At 39.3% G+C, this 24,921-nt stretch overlaps 1 pseudogene; it reads right to left on the minus strand.

The window, feature by feature from the left end:
* The window catches only part of LOC129666451 (disintegrin and metalloproteinase domain-containing protein 26A-like), a 53,817-nt pseudogene extending 32,105 nt beyond the window's left edge, over nucleotides 1–21,712 (minus strand).
* Nucleotides 21,713–24,921: the final 3,209 nt, after the last annotated feature.

The raw sequence follows: 24,921 nt of genomic DNA on the forward strand, positions 1-24,921 counted from the left end.
TTCTTTCTTTCTTTCTTTCTTTCTTTCTTTCTTTCTTTCTTTCTTTCTTTCTTTCTTTCTTCCTACTTACCTACCTATCTACCTATCTTGGGATAAATATAATGAAGTAAGTGAAAGATTTGTTCAAAATACTTGCAAATATACAGAAAAAAAGAATTTGAAGAAGATATAAGAAGATGGAATGATCTCTGAAATCCCAGGCTTATGGATTCAATAGATTAGTAAAGTAAAAATGAAAAACATACCAAAAGCAGTTCACTGATTCAATGCAATTCCTATCAAAATTCTAATGTAATATTTAGTAGAAATTAAATAGCATTACCTTAAATTTTATATAGAAATAATGTGATGCCGGACAGCCAAACTATTCCTGAACAACACAAAATTTCTAGAGGTATCACCACCCTCGACTTTGGGTTAAGCTTCAGATATAATAAGAGAAAAGAGAAGAAGACAGGGAGGAAGAGGAGAGGAGGAAGAAGTAGAAGAGAAAGAAGAAGAAGAAAAAGAAGAGGAGGAGGAAGAAGAGAAGGGGGAGGTAAAGAAAGAAACCAGAATGCTAGCAGCATAACAAGAGTCTTACTAGAGTAGACTTAAGGATGCATGTATAAAACCACATTTCTACAGTCATTTGACAAAGATACTAAAAATACACATTGGAGAAAAGACCATCCTCATCAAATGTTGTCAAACTACTTAGCTACTACTACTGCAGAGTAGAAGACTGGAACTCAATCTTTATTTCTCATTTGCACAAAACTCAACTTCAAATCAAAGACTCAACACAATACACAATGCTTTGAATCTGAAAATAGGAAATACACATAAAATCCATGTCATAGGCTATCAAATAGTACCCCAATAACAAAGGCATTAAGACCAACAGGGAACAGGACAGGAGCCTACCACAGTGGGCCTCAGAAAGACTTTATCCAGGAGGGTATTGAAGCAGATGCTGAGACTGATAGCCAAACTTTGGTCAGAATGCAGGGGATTTATGAAAGAAGGGGGAATTAGTAAGACCTGGAGTGGAAAGGAGCTTTACAAGGAGAGCAGCAGAACCCAAAAATCTTCACCTAGGGGTCTTTTCTGAGACTGGTACTCCAACCACAGACCATGAATGGAGATAACCTAGAACACCTGCACAGATGTAGCCAATGGCAGCTCAGTATCCAAGTGGATTCCTTAGTAAGGGGAACAGGGACTGTCTCTGACATGAACTCAGTGGTTGGTTCTTTGATCACCTCCCCCTGAAGTGGGGGGGACAACCTTACCAAGCCATAGAGGAAGACAATGCAGCCAGTCCTGATAAGACCCAACAGGCTAGGGTCAGATGGAAGGGGAGGAAGACCTCCACTATCAGTGGACTGAGGGAGGCTCATGGGAGGAGAAAAGGGAGGAAGGGTGGGATTGGGAGAGAATGAGGGGGGGGGGGCTACAGTTGGGACACAAAGTGAATAGATTGTAATAAGTAAGTAAGTAAGTAAGTAAATAAATAAATAAATAAATAAATGATAAATAAAGGAAGACTGTAAACAATGGGTGGGGAGAGGAAAAGAGAGTAGCCGGGGCTGCACATGATTAAAGCACATTACGTAAATGTACTTAAATATCACAATAAAACCCATTATTTTGTATAATTAAAAAAGCAAGACCTAATGAAATTAGAAACAACAGCAACAGCAATCTGTAGAGAAAGAGATACCATTATATAAAGAAAAAAATTGAAAGAATAGAAAATTTCTTTATGAGATATATATCTGGCAGAGGCTTAGTATTTTGAATATACAAAAACTTCAAAAATATCATGAAGCAAGCAACACAATTAATAAATTGACATGGCACTAAACAGAGAGTTTTTGAAAGCTGAAACAAACATGTTTGAGAAACATTTAAAAACCCATTGAAAGTCCTTTTCATCAGCAAATACAAATTAAACGCACTTCGAGATTCCATCGCATCCCAGTCATATCAACTAAGGTCAAATAAAATAACAACAGCACTTGGCTTGGATGTGGCAATAGGAGGAGACTCATTCTCTTCTGGTTCCGGTAGTACGAACTGGTGTAGTCATTACAGAAATCAGTCTAGAGATTTCCCAAATGTAAAAATAGATCTACTATATGTTCCGGGTATACAGCTCTTGGACATATGTCCAAAAGACTCCATATCTTGCTCTAGAGATACCTGACTGTTCAGGGTCATAGATGTTCCATTCACAGTTATCAGGAAATGGATACAGCCTAGATGCCAACCAATAAATATATGAGTAATGGAATATAAAGAGGCTTAAGCTGAAAACAAATACCCTTAGTGATCCAGACCCAGAAAGAAAACTGTCCCATATTTTCTCTCATTTGTGAATGTTAGGTTAGAATCTTCATGTATGCGAGTTTCACTGGTAATCCCCACTGAAGTCAAGATGTTACTATAGGTCCATGAAGAATTTAAGGAGTGAAGCACATGGAGGGCATTGGTATAAAGTGTTCAAATGGACAAATGGAATAGGAAGGGTGACATTGATGTAGGGGACCAGAGGGAAGGACAGAAGAAGGAGTGTGGTATGAGATAAATAACAGTAAGTGCCTTTCAAATAACTCGTGGAAGCTTACACACACACGCACACATGCACACACACTCACACACACATTTACATATGTACATTTATACACACATATATATTTACCTGTGTAATACTACATACATGGATGAATGTAGACACAGGTAAATATATATTCAAAGAGAGAGAGAGAGAGAGAGAGAGACAGAGAGAAGAGAGAGAGAAAGAGAGAGAACCTATCATGAAGCAATGATATCTCTCATTAGACACCAGAGACTAACACAGAAGCCCTGGGTCAGGACTCGGTTAATTCTTTAAGAGTTGTTGGTATGTGACATCTCATAATCCCAGAAACAAGCAGGCTATTGCCATTGACCGTAGTGTTGTACAGGTGCTGACAGTACTGCTGAGGAAGCCAAATACTTTATTCGTTGTAAATCAGGCCGGTGCTCACCTAGAAACTTCATTTTTATCTCTTATCTTTCAACATTTCTGGAAGGAGCTATTCATACTACTGTAAAAATAAAATAATTGTCAAATACATACAGCTCTGATCTCTGTGAGCTACAAATAGAAGCTGTCATGATGTTGGAGAAATAACTGAATGGAAATAATCCACAAAATTATGATATGACACCATTATTGATCCCAAAGCCTGAGGGTACAGAGCTCATAGTCCCAAGCATCTCTCAACCCTCATCAGAGAACTTTCTATTTGTAGTCAATGGTGATTAATACAGAGACACACAAGTGGCCGTGGTGCAGAATTAAGAGACTACAGAATGCTCAGTCACAAATGGTACCTGCCACGGCCCAGGGATCACTGTGCAATAGGGGGCAAAAAAATGTTGAAGAGCCAGAGGTGGTGGATGACTACAAGGAAGCGGCGTCTTCTGCACACAGCAGCTGCACTTGTAAATTCACAGTAATTACAACAGCATGCATGATACTTGTACAAGCCCCAGCCAGGCTAAATTCCTGCATGGAGGCAGGAACTGTGTATGGAATCCCACCCCTAGCTGCGAAGCTACTGGCAACTACTAGCTGTTTAAGAGGACTACATTTTCTCAGAATAGAGTCTCTGTAAGTCCACCAGTCTCCTTTGAAATAGTGGACATCCATAAATATTCGGGCAGCACAAATTGGTCTTGAAGGATTTAAAAAATGAAAACAGGTATATGAACCTGTTTTACTGAGAGATGGAATAGAGCAGGGATAAGTTGGGAAGGGCAATGAATTTGATCAAAATGCACTGTGGGAAACTCTAAGGAACTAATAAAAATAAAAGGGAGAGCAAATGATAGCAAATTGACTCAGGATGTGATGTGGCGGGAAGACATATTTACTGTTGGTGGAAGCAAGAGTCAGTGCAGCCATTCGAGAAGTCACTGGAGAAATTTTCCAAAAAGATAAAATTTGAACTACTATATGACGCTACTGTACTGTAGCAATCCTGGCAATGATTCCCAAATGCTTCAACATCTTATGGAGAGATACTTGCACACTGATGTTTCATGCAACTATTCCAATAAAAAGAAATGGAACAATAGAAGGAGGCCATCAATTAATGAATAGTGAATGAAAATATGATTTGTATATATGATGCAGTTATTTTTCAACTTACAACCAAAACAAAGAATTTTTCACACGTAAGAATGGAACTAGATATAGGGTTGATGAAGATCCTTTTCTAGTCTGTAGGCTGTCATTTTTCTCTGATGACAGTGTCCTTTGCTTTACAGAAGCTTTTCAGTCTCAAGAGGTCCCACTTATTGATTGTTGATCTTACAGCCTGGTGTTCTGTTCAAAAAGTTGTCTGCCAAAACAGGGAATAGAGCAGGAACCTAATATAGAGGGCCTCTGAAAGACTCTACCCAGCAGAGTATTGAAGCAGATAAACAAACTTTGGCAGAGTGCAGGGTATTTATGAAAGAAGGTGGAGATAGAAAGACCTGGAGGGGACTGGAGCCCCACAAAGAGGCAACAGAACCAAAAAAAAAATATCTTCACCCAGGAATCTTTTCTGAGACTGATACTCCAACCATGGACTGTACATGGAGATACCCTAGAACCTCTGCACAGATGTAGCCCATGGCAGCTCAGTGTGGGAAACAGGGGATGAAAGGGGAGGAGGACCTCCCCTAGTAGTGGATTGGGGAGGGGCAGGGGAGGAGAAAAAGGAGGGAAGGCAGGATTGGGAGGGCTACAGCTGGGATACAAAATGAATACATTGTAATAAATAACTAAATAATAAAGAACTCAAGAAATAATAAAAAAAAATGGCACTAGAAAATGTTATGCTGAGAAAGGTAACCCAAACCAAGAATTACAAACATTCAATGTTTTCACTCTTACTAGCTTCAAATATTTAGGTATTTGAGTTTACATTTATGTGGAGACTATGAATTTAGAAAAAGCTCACAAAATGGAGGAGGAATCTTGCCTGAACAGGTAGAGGAGCTAGAACACATATTGCATGTAAATAAGGGAGAGTGATATGGACTGAAGAAATGTTTGATTTGACATGAACTAAACCTAAAATAGAGGATGGAAAGAGGGTTTTCCCAAACTATGAAAGTGTAAAACATTCGTAAGTTAATCTCCTACTTTGTTAACTATTAGAAGGGTATAATTTGAATAAAAAGTGGAAAAGTTAAATGGTAGTCCCTGCATATATCTATAATGGAGTTTCCAATAGCCATAGATAGTTAAAACCAAATTTCAGTGGCAGGTTTGGGATACCTGCCTGAGAACCACTGGTCAATAAGGTCATTGAGCATCCCCAAATTCTTCAAGCTCTTATCATTGTGTTTTTTTTTTTTTCTTACTAGAACTAGATTGTGAGACTTTCTTGCTGAAGACAACGAACAGTTAGCACATAAAGAAATCAGGCTGAAATTAAGTTGGACATATTTTTCCACCAGCTGGAGTTCACAGTCCCGGTAGTTTGTATGCAGCTTCCTGGAGGAGGATAGTCAATAGCATTATAACCCACCTGTTGACTGGATATATGCTACAATATTGACTTGCCAGACAAAATCTACCCACTTACACAGTCGTGTCATGATGGTCAAGGAGATAACTGATCATTCCCTATTTGTGCTTAAGGTCTATTCAACCACGTAGAATTCATGACTTTATGGGGAAACCTATTACAGCTGATTTGAGAATTGTGTGTGTAAACAACCCACAATCTAAATATCTATGTTAATACCCACACTAGTGAGTATAACATTCCTGTTATTCATTATTGTGGTCAGTAAAATATTTTTACAATGGTTAGTTGTCAACAAAGAGACTCATAACTGGTCAAAATGAGAATAAGGAGTTTTGGAGTGTTTATTAATAATGAGACATCATTATCCTCTCCTCCTAGACTTAATAGACTGTAGAGAACATCTTGAAAGAATGCATGTAAGTGATAAGGTCCTATGAATGTAGATGAATACAATCTTCTATATACCATATGACTTGTAATAATGACTGCACAATAACTATAGTTACATGTGCAAAGCTTGCAAAAAATTCAGGCCATAATTATTCTATTATGGATGATGGAGGGTTATATTAAGCCACACTCCTCCCTGATAAGCTACTGGCAGTCAATGTTGGTAGAGGGAGGGTCATTTTATTCATGGGTGTAGACTCAGGCAAGTTTTTCTGTCATTCAGTAAATAACACCCCACACATGTTCATGTATTCAACACTAATGAAGCTCAGAGGGCCACAGTAGCACAAAAAGGATACAGGTGGGTATTTGTTCCCAAGAAGAAATGGTTCTGTGGGAGAGGATAAGAGAAGATAACGGGGTGAATATGCTCAAATTACTTTGTATATATGAAATTAATTATTAACAAATAAATATAAATTATTTTTAATTATGAGAAAACTCTGAGGCAATAGACCACAATGGTTTGAGGTCTATGTAAGGGATGCCACAGGCTAACAACTTCAAAGGAGGTAACCCATTCCTGGCACTAGGGTTTTTATTTGCTAGCCTGTGGTATCTGGTGGAAACATTGTATCTCTATTGCCTGATAACTGCCTTGAAACTTTTTTTTGATATGTATATAAATATATGAGAACAAGCTTCTTATATAACTTTTTCAAAAATGCTTTTAGTAGTACCTTACAAGACTTGATATTAAGATATTATTTCTCAAGACACCACATATTCAAATCAGAGAACATGTTGCAATGAAAGAGCTTTCTCACAGTGCCTGGCTCTCCATGTTCTAGAAGGTGTTGTCCATACTCCTGGAGGAGAAAGTAATCCTCAACGTTACCAAGCTGTGAAACTTGTAAGCTACAGGAAATAGATGACCTCTGGTTGCAATAGTTGTATAAAAAGTTATTAGAGTAGCGAAACACTTTCTGATTGGATTTAAGACATGCCCCACAGGACAGAACACATGATCTTTTACAGCTATTGGGACATACAACCTTTCACTAAATAGATCCTGGGTACCAGAGGAACTGCTGCAGTTAGTCTGCTGAATGGCCCTACTGTGAAGAATGCTCCTAGTGACATCACTATGGCAGCAGTAGTTTAGCACATACCCCAAACCTCATCAGAGAAGCTTCTTTCAGTAGATGGTGGTCAGGATGGAGACCCCAAACTGGATATCATGCAGAGATTAGGGGGCTTCAGAGTACTTAAAGTGAAATGGAACTTTTTACAACACACCCCAAGGCTTGGGAATCTTTGCAAAAGCATTAATGAAAGATTATAGTATGGTTACCTTGTACTACAGGTCTAATATCCACTTATAAGGAGTGCATACCATGTGTGTCTTTCTGAGTCTGGATTACCTTACTCAGGATAATCTTTTTTAGTTCCGTCCATTTCCCTGTGATTTTCATAATAGCTGAGTAGTATTTCATTGTGTAAATGTACCACAATTTCTGTACCCTGCTGGGTAAACTCTTTTAGACGCCCTCTGTGGTGAGCTCCTGTTCTGTTCCCGGTCTTCTGCCTCTTCCACTGTCTGTCCTGTTTAACTTTCTGAGTGAGGATTGATCATCTTACCCAGGGTCCCCCATCTTGCTTAGCTTCTGTAGGTGTACAGATTTTAGTATGTTTATCCTGTATTATATGTCTAATACCCACTTATAAGTGAGTATATACCATGTGTGTCTTTCTGCTTCTGGGATACCTCACTAAGGATGATCTTTTCTAGTTCCTACCATTTGCCTCCAAATTTCATGATTTCCTTGTTTTTAATTGCTGAGTAGTATTCCATTGTGTAAAAGTACCACAATTTCTGTATCCCTTCCACAGTGGAGGGGCATCTGAGTTGTTTCCAGATCCTAGCTATAATGAATAAAGCTGCTATGAACATGGTTAAGCACATGCTGTTTTTGTATACTTGAGCATATTTTGGATATATGTCTAGGAATGGTATAGCTGGATCTTGAGGAAGCACTGTTTCTAATTGTCTGAGAAAGGGCCAAATTGCTTTCTAAAGTGGTTGTACAAGTTTACATCCCCATCAGCAATGGAGAAGGGTTCCCTTTTCTCCATATTCTCTCCAGCATGCATTGTCATTTGAGTTTTTGATCTTAGCCATTCTGATGGTGTAAGGTGAAATCTCAGGGTCATTTTGATTTGCATTTCCCTGATGACCAAGGACTTTGAGCATTTCTTTAAGTGTTTCTCTGCCATTCGATATTCCTCTACAGAGAATTCTCTGTTTTGCTCTGTACCTCATTTTTAATTGGATTAACTTAATGGCCCACTGAAAGCCCTGGAAAAAATAAAAATCAGATATACCCAACAGGAGGAGATGGCTGGAAATAATCAAACTCAGGGCTGAAACTAATAAATTAGAATAAAATAAAACTATTCCAAGAATCAACGAGACCAAGAGCTGCTTCTTTGAGAAATCAACAAGATAGGCAAACCCTTTGCCAAACTAATAAAAGGCAGAAAGAAACTATCCAAATCATCAAAATCAGAAATGAAAAGGGGGACATAATCACAGACACTGAGGCAATCCAAACAATCATTAGGTCATACTACAAAAGCCTATATGCCACAAAATTTGAAAAATCTAAAGGAAATAGACAATTTTCTTGCTAGATCTTATTTACCAAAATTAAGTCAAGATCAGGTAGTAATACTGAATAGTCCTTTATCGCCCAAGGAAATTGAAGCAGTCATCAACAGTTTCCATTCCAAAAGTAGCCCTGAGCCATATGGTTTCAGTGCAGAATTCTACCAGACCTTCAAAGAAGTGCTAACTCCAATTCTTTTCAAACTATTCCACAAAATAGAAAGAAAAGGAACATTACTAAACTCTTCCTATGAAGCCACAGTCACCTTGATACCTAAACCAGACAAAGACCCAACAAAAAAAAAGAGAACTTCAGACCCATCTCTCTTATGAACATTGACTCAAAATACTCAATAAAATACTTGCAAACTGAATCCAAGAACACATAAAAGATATCATCCACCATGACCAAGTAGGCTTCATCCCATGCATGAAGGGGTGGTTCAATATATGGAAATACATCAGTGTAATCCACCATATAAATAAACTGAAGGAGAAAACCCACATGATCATCTCCTTAGATGACAAAAAAGCATTTGACAAAATCCAACACCCACTTTATGTTTAAAGTCTTGGAGAATTCAGGAATACAAGGCACATACCTAAACATAGTAAAGACTAGGCTTGCTATACAGCAAGCCTATAGCTAACATCAAAGTAACTGGAGAGAAAAATCAATCCCACTGAAATCAGGGACAAGGCAAGGCTGCCCACTCTCTCCATATCTTTTCAACATAGTACTTGAAGTTTTAGCTAGAACAATAAGTCAACTAAAGGAGATCAAGCAGATACAAATAGTAAAGAAAGAAGTTAAAGTATCACTATTTGCAGATGATATGATAGTATACATGAGTGACCCTAAAAATTCAACCAGAGAACTCCTTCAGCTGATAAACACCTTCAGCAAAGTGGCTGGATACAAAATTAACTAAAAAAAAAATCAGAAGCCATCCTGTTTACCAAAGACAAAAGGGCCGAGATTTGTTGCTTTTTAACTTCTTGAGTTCTTCATATATTCTGGATATTAGCCCTCTGTCAGATATAGGGTTGGTGAAGATCCTTTCCTGGTCTGTAGGCTGTCATTTTGTTCTGATGACAGTATCTTTTGCTTTACAGAAACTTTTCAGGTTAGTGAGGACCCATTTATTGATTGTTGATCTTAGAGCCTGTGCTGTTGGTGTTCTGTTTAAGAAGTTGTCTCTTGTGCCAGTGAGTTCCAGGCTCTTCCCCACTTTTTCTTCAAACAGATTTAATGTGTCTGGTTTTATGTTGTGGTCTTTGATCCACTTGGATTTGAGTTTTGTGCAGGGTGATAAATATGGAACTATTTTCATTTTTCTACATGTAGACATCCAGTTAGACCAACTCCATTTATTGAAGATGCTGTCTTTTTTTCTTTGTATGGTTTTGCCTTTTTGGTCAAAAATCAATTATCTGCAGGTGTGTGTTTATTTCTGGGTCTTCTTTTTTATTTTATTGATCCACCATCATGTTTTTATGCCAGTGTCATGCAGTTCTTATTACTATTGCTCTGTAGTACAACTTGAGCTTAGGGATGGAGATACCTCCAGAAGATCTGTTGTTGTTTTAGCAGGATTGTTTTAGTTTCTGGGTTTTTTTTTTTTTTTTCTGTTTTTCCATATGAAATTTAGACTTGTTGTTTCAAGTTCTGTAAAAAATTGTGTTGGTATTTTTGATGGGAATTGCATTGAAACTGTAGTTTGCTTTTGGCAGGATAGCCATTTTCACTATGTTAATCCTACCAATCCATAAGCATGGGAGATCTTTCTATTGTCTGATATCTTTTTCAATTTCTTTCTTCAGAGATTTGCAGAGTTTTTTTGTTTGTTTGTTTTGTTTTTTTCAAAAAAGTCTTTCACTTGTTTGGTTAGATTTACACTAAGGTACTTTAAGTTATTAGTAGCTACTGTGAAAGGTATTGTTTTTCCAATTTATTTCTCAGCCCTTTTGTCTTTCATATACAGGAGGGTTATTGATTTTTTTTTGAGTTAATTTTGTATCCAGCCACTCTGCTCAAGGTGTTTATCAGCTGAAGGAGTTCTCTGGTTGAATTTTTGGGGGTCACTCATGTATACTATCATATCATCTGCAAATAGTGATACTTGACTTCTTTCTTTCTGATTTGTATTCCCTTGCTCTCTTTTAGTTGTCTTTTTCCTTTAGCAAGGACTTCCAGCACTATGTTGAAGAGATATGGAGAGAGTGGGTGGCCTTGCCTTGTCCCTGATTTCAGTGGAATTGGTTTAAGTTTCCCTCTGTTAAGTTTGATGTTGGCTATAGGCTTGCTGTATATTGCTTTTACTATGTTTAGATATGTGCCGTGTATCCCTGATCTCTCCAAGTCTTTAAACATGAATGGATGTTGAATTTTGTCAAATGCTTTTTTGGCATGTGGTTTTTCTCCTGCAGTTTTTTATATTGTGGATTACAGTGATATATTTCTGTATTTCGAACCACCCTTGCATGCCTGGGATGAAGCCTACTTGCTTATGGTGGATTCAGTTTGCAAGTAAATAAAATATTAAAAGTAGCAAGGAAAAAAGGCTAAGTAACCTATAAAGGTAGACTTATCAGAATCACACCAGATTTCTCATCAGAAACCATGAAGGCCAGAAGGGCCTGGACAGATGTCATGCAGATTCTAAGAGACCACAGTTGCCAACTCAGACTAATATACCCAGCAAAGCTTTCAATGTTTTTTTGCATCAATGTTCATAGGAAAGATATGTCTGAAGTTTTCTTTTTTTTGTTGGGTCTTTGGTTTAGGTATGAAGGTGACTGTGGCTTCATAGAAAGAGTTTGGTAATATTCCTTCTGTTTTTGTTTTGTGGAATAGTTTGAAGTGAATTGGAGTTAGCTCTTTTTTGAAGGTCTGGTAGAATTCTGCACTGACACCATCTAGCCCTGCGCTTTTTATGCAGGGGAGACTTTTGAAGACTGCTTCTATTTCCTTGAGGGCTATAGGACTGTTTAATCTATTTACCTGATCTTGACTTAATTTTGGTAAATGGGCTCTATTAAGAAAATTGTCCATTTCCTTTAGATTTTCAAATTTTGTGGCACATAGGCATTTAAAACAGAATCTAATGATTCTTTGAATTTCTTCAATGTCTGTCGTTATGTCCCACATTTCATTTCTGATTTTTCTGATTTGGATAGTTCTCTCTGCCTTTTAGTTAGTTTGGCTAAGGTTTGTCTATCCTGTTGATTTTCTCAAAGAACCAGCTCTTTGTCTCATTGGTTCTTTGTATTGTTTTCTTTGTTTATTATTCATTGATTTCAGCTCTGAGTTTGATTATTTCTAATCCTCTTGGGTATGTCTGCTTCTTCTTTTTTTTTTTTTTCCCCTAGGGCTATTAGGTATGCCATTAAGTTGATTGTATGAGATGTTTCAAACTTCTTTCTGGAGGCACTTAGTACTATGAACTTTCCTGTTAGCATTGCTTTCCTTGTGTCCCATAAGTTTGTGTAAGTTGTGCGTTCATTTTAATTGAATTTTAGGAAGTTTCTAAGTTCTTATTTTTATTTCTTCCCTGACCAAGCTGTCATTGAGTAGACAGTTGTTTAGTTTCCATGCATATGTAGGCTTTTTGTTATTTCTGTTGTGGCTGAGGTCTAGTTTTAGACATGGTGGTCTGATAGGATACAATGGATTCGTTCAATCTTCTTTTATCTGTTGAGGCTTACTTTGTGTCCAACTAAATGTTCAATTTTTGAGAGGGTTCGTGAGGTGCTGAGAAGAAGGTTTACTCCTTTGAGTTTGGGTAGAAAGTTCTATTGACATCTATTAGGTCCATTTGATTTAGGACCTCTGTAAGTGCCCTTATTTTCCTGTTTAGCTTCTGTTTGGATGATCTATCACTTGGTGAGAGTTGAGTGGTGAAGTCTCCCACTGTTAAGGTGTTGGGATCATATAGTGATTTAAGCTTTAATAATGTTTCATTTAAAAATGCAGATGCCCTTGTATTTGGGGCATATATGTTCAGGATTGTGATATCCTCCTGGTGGATTTTTCCTTGATGAGAATGAAGTGCCCTTCCTCATCTTTTTTGTTTAACTTTGGTTGAAAGTTTATTACGTATTAGTTTAGCTACTCCAATTTGTTTTCTGGGTCTGTTTGCTTGAAAAACATTTTTACAGGCCTTTATCTTTGTTGCAGTGGTGTGTTTTTTGGATGCAGCAGAATGCTAGATCCTGTTTCCACAACCATTCTGTTAGTCTGTGTCTTTGTATTGGAGAGTTGAGTCCATTGACGTTGATAGATAACAGTAACCAATGAATGTTAGATCTTTTTACTGTCAAGTTGGTGGTATTACTGTGTTTCTATACTTGTTTTCTTTTAATTTTTTTGCTGTGAAGTTACCTATATCCTATATTCTCTTGGGTGTAGTTGATTTCATTGGATTGGAGTTTTCCTTCTAGTATCTTTTGTAGGGCTGGGTTGCTGTGTAGATATTATTTAAGTTTAGTTTTGTCATGGAATAGTTTGGTTTCTCCATATCTGTTGATTGAAAGCTTTGCTGGGTATATTAGTCTGGGTTCACAAGTGTGGTCTCTTAAAGTCTGCATGACATCTGCCCAGGCCCTTCTGGCTTTCATGCTTTCTGTTGAGAACTCTGGTGTGATTCTGATAGGTCTACGTTTATATGTTACTTGGCCTTTTTCCCTTGCTGCTTTTAATATTTTATATTTGTTCTGTAGATTTAGTGTTTTGGCTATGATGTGAAGTGAGGAGTTTCTTTTCTGCTCTAGTCTATTTGGTGTTCTGTAGGCCTCTTGCTTGTTCATGGACATCTCTTTCTTTAAGTTTGGAAAGTATTCTCCTATGATTTTTTTGAGAACATTTTCTGACCTTGGAACCTGAAATCTTTCTTTTTCATCTATTCCTATTATTCTTAGATTCTGTGTTTTCATGGCAACCTTAATTTCTTAGAGGTTTTGTTTTCAGAACTTTTCAGATTGTATTATTTCTTTGAGAAATGTTTCATTTCCTGCAATTGTATCTTCAGTGCCTAAGCTTCTCTCTTTCTTCTCTTGTATTCTGTTGGTGATGCTTAGCTTTGTGGTTCCTGACCTTTTCTCTAAGTTCCCCTGTTCCAGGGTTTTCTCTGTGTTTTGTTTATTGATTCTAATTCTTTTTTCATGGCTTGAAACATTTCCTTGAGCTGTTTGAATGTGGATTCCTGTCTTTCCATGATGGCATCTATTTTTTTTTTGTTGTTGTTGTTCATTTCCTCTGTATATGCCTCTACTTGTGCCTTTACATGTGCCTCTATTTGTTTGGCTGTATTAGCCTGTATTTGAGAGTTTTGTTTGTTTCCTCTTTATGTGCCTCTAATAACTCAATAAGCATAGGTTTAAAATCATTTTTCTGTGGGTTTGATTAATTAAAATGTCCATTGATTTTTGGGGTTGCTGGTGAAGCCATAATGTCCTGATTTTTGTTCCATGTGTTCTTATGCTGACCTCTAGCCATCTGCTTATCTGTACCCTTTGCTGTTTGTTCCGACTGGGTCAGTCTTTCTCTGGAGTCTTGAATATTGTTCAGGAAGTTGAGAGAGGTCCACTGGTTGGAGAGTGGATGGTGGTGTTTCAGCTGTAGCTAAGGGAAGAAGGTTGCAGGCACATGTGTCCAAGTGTGGGCATGTGCGTGTTAGTGTGCCTTTAAGGTCAGGGTGCTAGACCATTTAGATACCTGGAAGCATGGAGCTTAAGCACAGTAGGCAGTGCTTGCACTTTTTGCAGGTACAATGAATATGCACAGGTACTCTCAACACCTCAGTGTCCTACAGGCCTGTAGGACCTGGTATTCAGATCTGTCTGGGCTCTGTAATTGTTTGCCTGGACTCCATTGGAAGACCCACAGAACAGGGGCTTCAATATTGAGAACGCTGTCTCAAGGATCCCTATGTTGCCTACAGTGCAGCTGTGGGTGGGAGGGATCTGTTGTCTGGCTGCTAGCATAGAGGGACATTGGATCTGGGGCTCTGCCTATACTCACTTCTAGGCACACTCACTTGCTAGCAGGCCTAAGCAGAAAGCACAGGTGTTCCCCTTGTTTTCTACTCTTGGACTTAGACCCACAGGGGCAAATGAGAGTGTAGGAGATCTGTCAGCTCAGTGGTGTCCACTGTTTTGCCACTGGGAAGGGAGACTGGTACTTGTGGTAGCCACCTCTGCATACTCAGTCACTGAGCATGGAAGCTCCTGCTTCTTGCAACTACTGCCACCTCCTCAGAGCAGGGATGCCTGTGCTTTTGGCAAGGGGCAGTACAGGGGGGTTGAATATTCACCACTCTTAGTTCCTGGAAAATTCCAAGGGTGACCTGGATCCAAACTGTCCCAGCTCACAGATTGTTCCCTCTCACCCAGGAAGCCTCAGTGTTGATGTTCTCCCTCTGCTAACAAGTTTTGGAGTTTCAGATCCTGTGCCTCTCAGACATGGTGCATGCTGGTCGCTGCCATCTTGGACTCCCTGCTCATCCCTTTCTTTAGACTAAAACAATGTTTCTTGTATTTACTTTTGGTTTGGTTTGTTGTACACAATGTTCCTAAACAGAAAATATTCCTGTTTATGTCTTAGGAATGTTTTCTTTCTTTTTCAATCATACAATTGTCTTCATATGTGTAATATTCTAAATTGAGGCAATCATAGGGTTTTAGGACTTGGAATGGCATTGTTCTAGACACTTCTGATTTTCCAAGTTTCTACTGAGAATTCAGCTATGGATGATGAAGATTGGATGATATTTGAAGAATCCTAAAGCTTCTCTGTAGTGCATGCTGTTTGGTTAGATTAGTCAGTACTTTGAGAATAAGATTCTGTATGACCTTATTTGTTTTTAACAGTTAATAAGGAATTTTACATCATAAAAAATAGGATTTGTTTATATTTATTTATTCCAATACAAATTTGTATATATCTTCTTGATATCATTTTATAGTCAAACAAACTGGCTAAGAATTTGATGTCAGGAATTATCATTTTCTATTACATATTTTAAGGGGAAATATTCAAGCTTAAATTGTCTTTCCACATTGATAAAAGAAAATTATGAAACTCTCTCTTGAGCATAGGACAAAAGTCTACCCTAACTCCATAATGAAAAACACTCATCTCTTGAGTTGGCAAAGGGAGCTAAGTGGAATGTGTAGCTCTCTACAGTGGTTCTGGAGAGCAGGAGGAAGGAGGTATGGATAGGTAGTTGTTTAGGGTTTTGTTGGCTGATCCATAGATGTAGGAGGCTAATTCCTAAGGATAGACTTTGGTGCTAGAATCTCTCAAATATGGTGGAGGCCTCGGAGACCTGAGATAATAATTATGGGTGTGATATTTCATGGTTGTGCTGAACCTTTAGGGAGTACTGTGGTGTTGTGCTGGATGCATTTCTGTCAGCCTGACACATGTAGTCATCCTGTGGAGGAATCCTTGATTGAGACAATACCCCCATAAGACCGGGCTATAGGCAATCCTGTATAACACTTTCTCATTTAGTTATTGACAGTTGCAGGGGGTTACGCATTGTGAAAGATGCCACCTCTGTACTGTTAATCCTTGCTTTTTTAAGAAAGGCTGAGCAAGCCAGGAGAAGGAAGCCAATAGGCGGCCACCCACCACAGGCTGCCCATCAGCTCCTGCCTCCAGGTTCTTCTCCTGCTTAAATTCCTATCTTGACTTCCTTAGTTGATAGATAGTGGAAAGGAAATATAAAGCTAGATGAACAATTTTCTCCCCAAGTTGCATTGGTCACGGTGTTTTATCACAGCTACAACAAGCCACAAGTTGTCCCACACAGGACAACTGTGTGGAAAAATCACCTGCAGAGTGAGAGCTGCTGATACCACCCAGGTGAGAGATGAGTCCACAGGGAGCATGACATTCTCTCAGGTTTCCAAATTCACCCTGGGTTTCCTAGAGGCAGGCTCTAATAGACAGGAATTGGCATGAGGAAATGGGACTTAAAGGCTCCCTCTTTCTGCAAGACAAAGCAGAAAGAAAAGGTGCCTTGGCTTTAGAACTGAGAGACCAAATACAAAGAAGCACATACAGATGCCAATGGCTTGTACCATGCTTATGGAAGACAGACAGCAATTCTATTAAAAAAATAAGGCAAAAATTGCTCAAAATAGAAAAGTATAAATATAATAGGACCTCTTATTTGGTGGTGAATTCTCTTGATACTCAAACAAGGGAGGTCTCAAGAACTTCTGGACTAGGATTTCAAACACACTCCACAAGGATGAAGATTTTCTGTAGGGAGGGGAAGGAGGACAGAGGGCATGCAGAGAGAAGAGAAACTGTGGCCTGGGGTATCTCTGAGACCTACAGCAGGATAGGTACCTTGGAGGATATGGAGGTGACACTATCGGAGACTCCTACTAGTGAGGGACATAGAGACTGAAGAGGCCAACTTCTAACTAGATAGGAGTCCGAGTAGAGGATGGAGAACACCAAACTACTCATAAAACATCAACCTAAAATTTACCTTGCCTACAAGAAGTTCAGGGATAAAGAAAGAGCAGAGACTGGTGTAATGTCCACCAATGCCTGGCTACACCATGGAAGAGAGCCAACCCCTGACACTATTAACAACCCTCTGTTAAGCTTGCCAACAAGAGCCTAACATATCTGTCCTCTGAAAGGCCCCACCCAGCAACAGATTGAAACTGATTATGAGCTTCACTGCCAAACAATTGGTGTAGCACAGGGAGCCTTGTGGAAGAGTGGAAGACAGGATAGAAGGACCAGGAGGCAACAGGAGCTCCACAAGAAGACCAACAGAGCCAAGTAACATGGGCCCAAGGGGGGAAGGCCGGTAGATACTGAAACGCCAACAAAGGACCATATATGTGAAAGACCCCAGCCTCACACTAAGTTAAACATAGCTAACGCCATTTTGTGGGACACCACTGTTTTGTAAAACTCTAAAGGCTAGATGGGAAACTAAAAAAATTACTAAGAAACCCAGTTGTGTCACCCACTTGGGATATCTGCGGTCAGGCTGCCCCAGTTGAGCTAAAAACAGTTTATATTAATCACCCTCATGGATATCTGTGAGACTGTTCCAGTTAAGATAAGGGTCCTAAGGAAAACAACAGATGGCGGGCCACGTCAAGGGGTCATCATGACTGTTTCGACCACCCAGTTCCTGGAATCTTGGTGTCCCTGCCAAACTCTGTTCTGGGATCAGCTGTAGACTAGAAGCTGAGATCTGGACTTCCTAAAAACTGACCTGATTGCTCCCTGCCTCTTCCGGTGGATCAACTGACCAGATGCTTGGGACTGCCCTATTGCCCAACCTTTGACTGGCATTTCAGCCTCCCTAGTCCCTGATGCCTATGGTCCAACGGTCAACATCGAAGAAGCTCCAGAAGACGGATCTCCGCCCAAATTCCCCCTAACAGGCTGAAATGCTAAGTCAAAAATGGCTCCCTGACATTAGCTATTATCTAGAGCATCTGCTTAGCTGCTGACCATACTAGATTGATAAGAGATAACATGGCTAAACTCAGAGAAAGACTCAAACAGAGACAACAATTCTTTGAGTCAGGACAGAGCTGGTACGAGAGATGGTTTAGTCGGTCCCCCTAGATTACCACCCTGATCTCCTCCATTATGGGTCCCCTAATCATAATTCTCCTGATTCTACTAGTTGGGCCTTATATTCTAAATTGGCTGATCCAGTTCATAAAAGACCGGCTCTCTGTCATACAAGCGTTGGTGTTGACCCAGCAATATTATCAGCTCAAACAGCAGGGGACAGAAGTTAACTCTTCCTAGGCCCGAGAATGGAAGATTCCATTCTAAGTTAAAAGAAAATGGGGGAATGAAAGACCCCAGCCTCACACTAAGTTAAACATAGCTAACGCCATTTTGTGGGACACCACTGTTTTGTAAAACTCTAAAGGCTAGATGGGAAACTAAAAAAATTACTAAAAAACCCAGCTGTGTCACCCACTTGGGATATCTGCGGTCAGGCTGCCCCAGTTGAGCTAAAAACAGTTTATATTAATCACCCTCATGGATATCTGTGAGACTGTTCCAGTTAAGATAAGGGTCCTAAGGAAAACAACAGATGGCGGGCCACGTCAAGGGGTCATCATGACTGTTTCGACCACCCAGTTCCTGGAATCTTGGTGTCCCTGCCAAACTTTGACGCAAACCGTGGTCTCATGTAAACGTACCAATCAGCCCCCTGTAACCATGCTTCTCGCTTCTGTACCCACGCTTCTGCTCTAAAACCCTATAAAAACCCCAGCTTTTCACCCAGGGGGCGTGCAAAGTTCTCCCGAGTGACCTTGCTGCCCCGGGTACCCGTGTATCAAAATAAAAGCCTCTTGCTGTTTGCATCCGAATGGCCTCGTTGTTCCTTGGGAGGGGGTCTCTCAGACAGAAGATACCCTCCGGGGATCTTTCATATGGACTGGCCATAGACCCCATACACACATGTACACAATGAACACTTTTGTCTTCATGTGGGTTCCATAGTAAGGAGAATGGGGGCTGTCTCTGACAATGACTCCGTTGAATGCTCTTTGATCACTTGCCTCTAGTGGGATTGCCATGCCAGGCCACCTGGTGGAGGATGCACTCAATCCTGATATGACTTCATGTGCTGGGATGGGTAGGTGGGAGGACTCCCCTTTTCTGAGAGGGGAGGGGAAGTAGGATACTAGGAAGAAGAAAGGAGGGTAGGACTGGGAGGAGAGGAGGGAGGGAGCTCTGACTGGGATATAAAGTGAATAAATAAATAAATAAATAGTTCACACATTTATACCTGAAAGAATTTTTGTAGGATATTTTTTTAATTATTTCTTTTGTGTTCTCTTTTTACCTTTGGTATTTTTTTTTGCATTAAAAATTCAAGACTGAGGTTCTGTATTTGAAGTGCAATTTTAGCACCAGATGCTGGTTCTGGTGCTGCTGGTTACCTTTGTTTTAGGTATTGTCTTATCTTCATAATTGTGATAATTAATAAAAATACGCATATCACAAAGACAGTGAGAAAAACCAGTACAAATATTACCCAATTAGGAATTCGATGTTTTTCTGGAGGTGGTCCACTCTCTACACTACCACCAAAGCCATATTGTAGACAGTATGGTGGTTTCCACCAAGAATCACAATGGCAGTGGTTTTTACTGTTACAGACACCATTCATATTGCATAATCTTTCTGAACAGTTACCTAACAGAATGGACTTATCGACACACTTCCTGTCAATGCATATACGGCCTTTACCACAAGGTGTTCCGTCTGCCACTGCTCCAGGGTCAGCTATGCTTATTCCAAAATGATAGTCCAAGGACCAGCAGGTGGAACTATTTAAATGAACCCAATGCAATGTTTCGTGCTCTCTTCTAGGAGGAAGCTCTGTCACATTTTCACACTGGATCCTTCCACACAATACATCAGTCCTATTGCATCCTATGTAGGTATAGCTATTGTTACCACAGTTACCAAAACGATCACCCTATTTGTTTATTTCCATGTAGCATCTTTCTTCTCCACTCCTGGCTTCCTTGCCAAAAATCTCCTGACATTGTACCTGATGATTATGGCATGCATCTTTATAGCAATAGCCACCATTTCTGCAAGGGCTTCCATCCTCTAGGTACACATCATCTGGACAAGCAGCTGAAGTTCCATTGCACCACTCTGGCAGGTCACATTCATTTTTCACTTTTCTACACACTGTGCCTGTTGGAATGAACTTGCAGCTTTTGCAGCAAAGCCCAAAAGCACATTGTGCACCAGGTTTGAAAACACAGTCCTCGCTACAACATGGATCATTTTGACATGACTCAGAGGTTCCACAATCACACTGCTCTCCTTCCTCAACCAGGTTATTCCCACAGGTTTGCTTTTGTTCAGGTACTATCAAATCCGGAATATTGTATAAACAGGATCATGTCCCAGTAGTTGTAAACATTTCATTATAACTACAGTTATAATGAATCTATTGGAATCAGACTTGTATTCAGCCATTATGCAGCCCCTTCTCCCACAAGTGCAATCTTTGTCATCATGACGCATACCCAAATTGTGACCCATTTCATGTGCTACAACGAAGGCCATGCGTGACATGGAATCAGAGAGGAAACTCATAACTGCACAAATATCAAGTGTACAAACTGTACCTACGAGGGCTAGCCCTAAGTATACACCATATCCTTGCCGGGCAAAAAGATGGATGATATCATGATTAATACGATTGCCAATGTTGTTTTTCTTCCAATCACAGAAATCACTTAGGACATTAGAAATATCTCTTTCCACATTGATAGGATTTCTTTCATTCCACACTTCAAGTGTGCTTAAAACCACTTCAGTGTCTACTTGAAGATAATAACCATTTATTCCATTGATAATTTTCAACATATCTTGAAGACATTGTGTGGTATTTCCTTTTCTATGAACATATCGTTTATGATCTATTATCACAAAATATTCAAGATACTTGTGGTGTACCCACCAATCCCCATATTGGCTTTGGAAATACGTGGAGTCACTGCTTTCTCGAAGATTCATTTGTTGTGCTATTTCCTCTTCTGATAACCCACATCTCATGGGAATTGATTCTGACTCCTCACTACCCATTTTATAAGCCAGATGTTCAAATGCAGAAGTTGAGCTCTTGGGCATGATTTCATAAACTGTGCCATTTATCTCTAGTATGCCTTGGAAACTTCCCAAACAGGTTGTAAGAGCAACTATGGATTCTGGATCTTCGTCCACATAGCCATGGTAGTAGCAGTCATCCCGCACAAAAGGCTGTTCTGAAAGGATATCACCTTGGTCACTGTAGGTTAAAAGTAAGAAGTTTCTAGATATCAAGTTTTCCTTTGGTTTCATGGTGATAATATGCCTCTCTGCTCCAAAGTACAGGCTGTAGGAGAGCCAGCCTGGAGAATTATTGTGTCTCATAGAATCAGTGACCCTGAAAGGTATCACTACTTCTATAGGGCTACTGTATTTAGCATGTCCAGTTGTTGACCATGTGGAGAGGAAGAGCACCTTCCACAGCCAGAACATGATCCTCTTATGGACCAGGGCCTTAACCACAGTCCCCATGTCTTGTCAGAGAGCAAAAGGGAGAGCTTGAGAAGTCCTTTCTCTCCTAGTGCTTGTTCTATATGGTTGCATGCAGCACGGGCCTTTGATGGTGTGTCTTCTGACAGAGGTGATTCATCAGAGCATCAGGACTGAGAGAAACAGAGGTAAGAAAGTCACTCATAGGTATAGGTAAATCATGATCAAGTCAGATTACCAGAGATAAATGCAGAGAACAGGCTAAAATCAATTAGTCTTTGTTCCATGCTGTTTTAACAATGTGCTTTTTTTTTTTTTAATTTGTGGTAGAGTATACTTTGTCCTTATATAAATATATTTCTAAAACACTCAGAGTTCTTAATAAGATACTAATTTTTAATCAATTGATGTCATGCTCACAGTTTCTGAATATTCTAATTTTTTTCTTTCTTCAACAGCAACTATAAATATAACTGTAGATAGCTGAAATTTAAGGTTGTCATTGTGTTCATATATGTAGTGATTTAAATTGTAACTCTCCTCAAACAGTGTCCTGCATCTGAGTACATTTGTGTGTTCCTTTCTGTCCTCATTTTGTCATTGTGGTGGGAGGCAGAAACTTTTCTCAGGCTGAAACTTATTCTCATTTGTATTTTTTATAGTTTGTTTTTAATATGGTTGTGAGTGTGCACAACAGTGTGAACATGAACCTTGTGTGAATATTGATATACGTGTAAAGGTCACAATTCATCCTGGCTACTGAGTGTTCAGGAGCTCTACACCTTGTTTGTGCAATCACTTCTAAAGTTTGGTATGTTACTAATTCTTGGTGTGTTTGTATGTGTGTAAGCATGTGTGTGAGTATGTATGTCTGTGTGTATTTGTGTTAGTGTGTGTGTGTGTGTGTGTGTTAATAGAAGCCTAGCATTAGTGTTGGATATAATTCCTAGGTCATCATCCACCTTGGTTCTTGACCCAGAGTTGGTCACTGACATGCTACTTTCTAAAGAGGGAAGAATGACTTACCAGCAAGCCTTAGCAATCTGCACATTTCTGTCTTCTCATTGCTGGCATTGCTACAACTGGTCACCAACAAAGCATTTAATGGAGGTTTCAGGAATTCATTCTCATGTCTGTATGCTTTATAACATTCACTTTACCAAATGAGCTATCTCTCTTGTCTGGTATCTTTAGTGTATCAATATTTTGAAAACATTATTAAGGAACAAGATGCAGGAACATATAGAGTGATAGGAGCCAGGGCCAGAGAGGAGGAGGAGGAGGTCCTCCCCTATTAGTGGACTACAAGAGGGGCATTGAGGGGAAGAGAGAGGGTTAGATGTGAAGAGATCAGGGGGTTACAGCCAGGGTACAAAGTGAATAAATATAATAATTAATTAATTAATTAAAAAATCATTGTAAAAAAATTTTAAGGATAATAAAATAAAACTGTGATTAAAGTCTGACATGCTGGTGATTACCAAAAATTACTTTGATTTAGATTTGGTAATCATTATAGAGTGTATATTTCTGATGTAAAGAAAAGAATTATTCATTAAGAATCCAGCAGTGCTGGGATTGAATCAAGAAGAGTATATCAGAATTAATGATTAAAACTACAGTAGTGGATATGTTAAAAGTAAAGCTTAAAGGAAAAAAACACAGCCTCCATCCTTCCTTAGCTGCCTGTCGGTTTCCAGTTGCAATATCCATCCACCTGGTTCACACACTTTGTAGCCTGAGAGACAGCAGCAGGCTGTGTCCTGCAGTTAGCAAATGCAGGTCTAGGCAAGGAAGAACTTTTAAAAAACATTTCAGTGTATTATTATTTACTTATTTGTGCATGCAGTGTGTGTTTGTGTGTATACACTTGCCACTATGTGGGTGTATTTTCTCTTTTTATTTAATTATTTTTATTTTAATTAATTAGTTTACTCACTTTGTATCCCCCTGTACCTCCCTTTCTCCTCCCCTCCCAATTCCACTGTCCCTCTTTCCCATCCATGCTCTTCTTCCAGTCCACTAATAAGGGAGGTCCTCCTCCTATTCCTTCTGATCCTAGTCTATCAGGTCTCATCATGAGTGGCTGCAATGTCTTCTTCTGTGACCTGGTAAGGCTTGTTCCTCCCTAAGGGTGAACTGATCAAAGAGCAGGCCAATCTGTTTCTGTCAGAGACAGTACTTGTCCCCATTACAATGGAGCCTACTTGGATCCTAAACTGCCATAGGCCACCTCTGTGCAGGGATTCCAGGTCATCTCCCTGAGTGGTCCTTGGCTGGAGTCCCTGGCTTCTCTGCCAAATGGGAGGGGAACTGTGGTGTACAGAAGACAGCACAGAGCATCCTGTGACTATTGTTTAAAAACCTAAATCTTGGAAACAGATTGTCTTTGTGTCAACGCAGGTGAGAGGAGCAAGTTTAAATGCTTCATAAGAGAAGACTCAGGCAGAATGATGAACTTACAAGAAAGTAAAGTCGGAAAAATTGGCTTAAATTATTATACAACTTAGATAAAATACCATAACTGGTTTGAAATCCTGAAACACGAAGGCTGAAAGGGCTGTGCATTACAGGACGTTTGCAAAGATCTGACAACAGCTCTATTCAGCTCAGTCAAAATGAAATTAAGTCTTGGAGACAGAACAACTGCATTCAGGCTGAACAGTATTTTCTGAATTAACCAAAATGTATTGGATGTGCCCTGGGTTAGACTTCGATACAACTCCAAAACCCTGGAAAGTTCATCATCTTCCTGAGGAGCTTGCTTCTGCACTGAGGCATTTGAAAAAAGGGGAAATTTTTTTTTAAAGAAAGTGTTTTCTAAAACACACACACACACAAATGAAACTTAAAAAAATAATTCAGCAAATTCAGTTGTTCTTTACTGCACACAAGAATTGTAGTATCTAGAACTTCAGAAAAAAATATATTTCTTCCAAAATTTGGTACAACTATAACAACCTAGATTTCATGTTGGTTCTCAGAGATCAGCTTTTACCTTACCTTTTTCTTCCAACAACCTCATCAAATTCATTTACCACACAAATTCTCTAATCATATAGGATCTAGTGAATCACACTACATCTTTAGAGCCACCATAATAAATTAGGAGAGAGTGGAAATATTTAAGTAAAATAAATGCCATCCTCAAATGTGCAGAATTGGCAAGGAGGTGAGGGATGTAGGTGTTCACTTTCTAATTATTTGTGCTTCTGTGCTTTACTGAATCCTCTAAAGACTTACCCTCAGAT

Source organism: Psammomys obesus, unplaced genomic scaffold (assembly GCF_907164565.1).
Source record: "Psammomys obesus unplaced genomic scaffold, mPsaObe1.curated_primary_1811, whole genome shotgun sequence".
Lineage (NCBI taxonomy): Eukaryota > Metazoa > Chordata > Mammalia > Rodentia > Muridae > Psammomys > Psammomys obesus.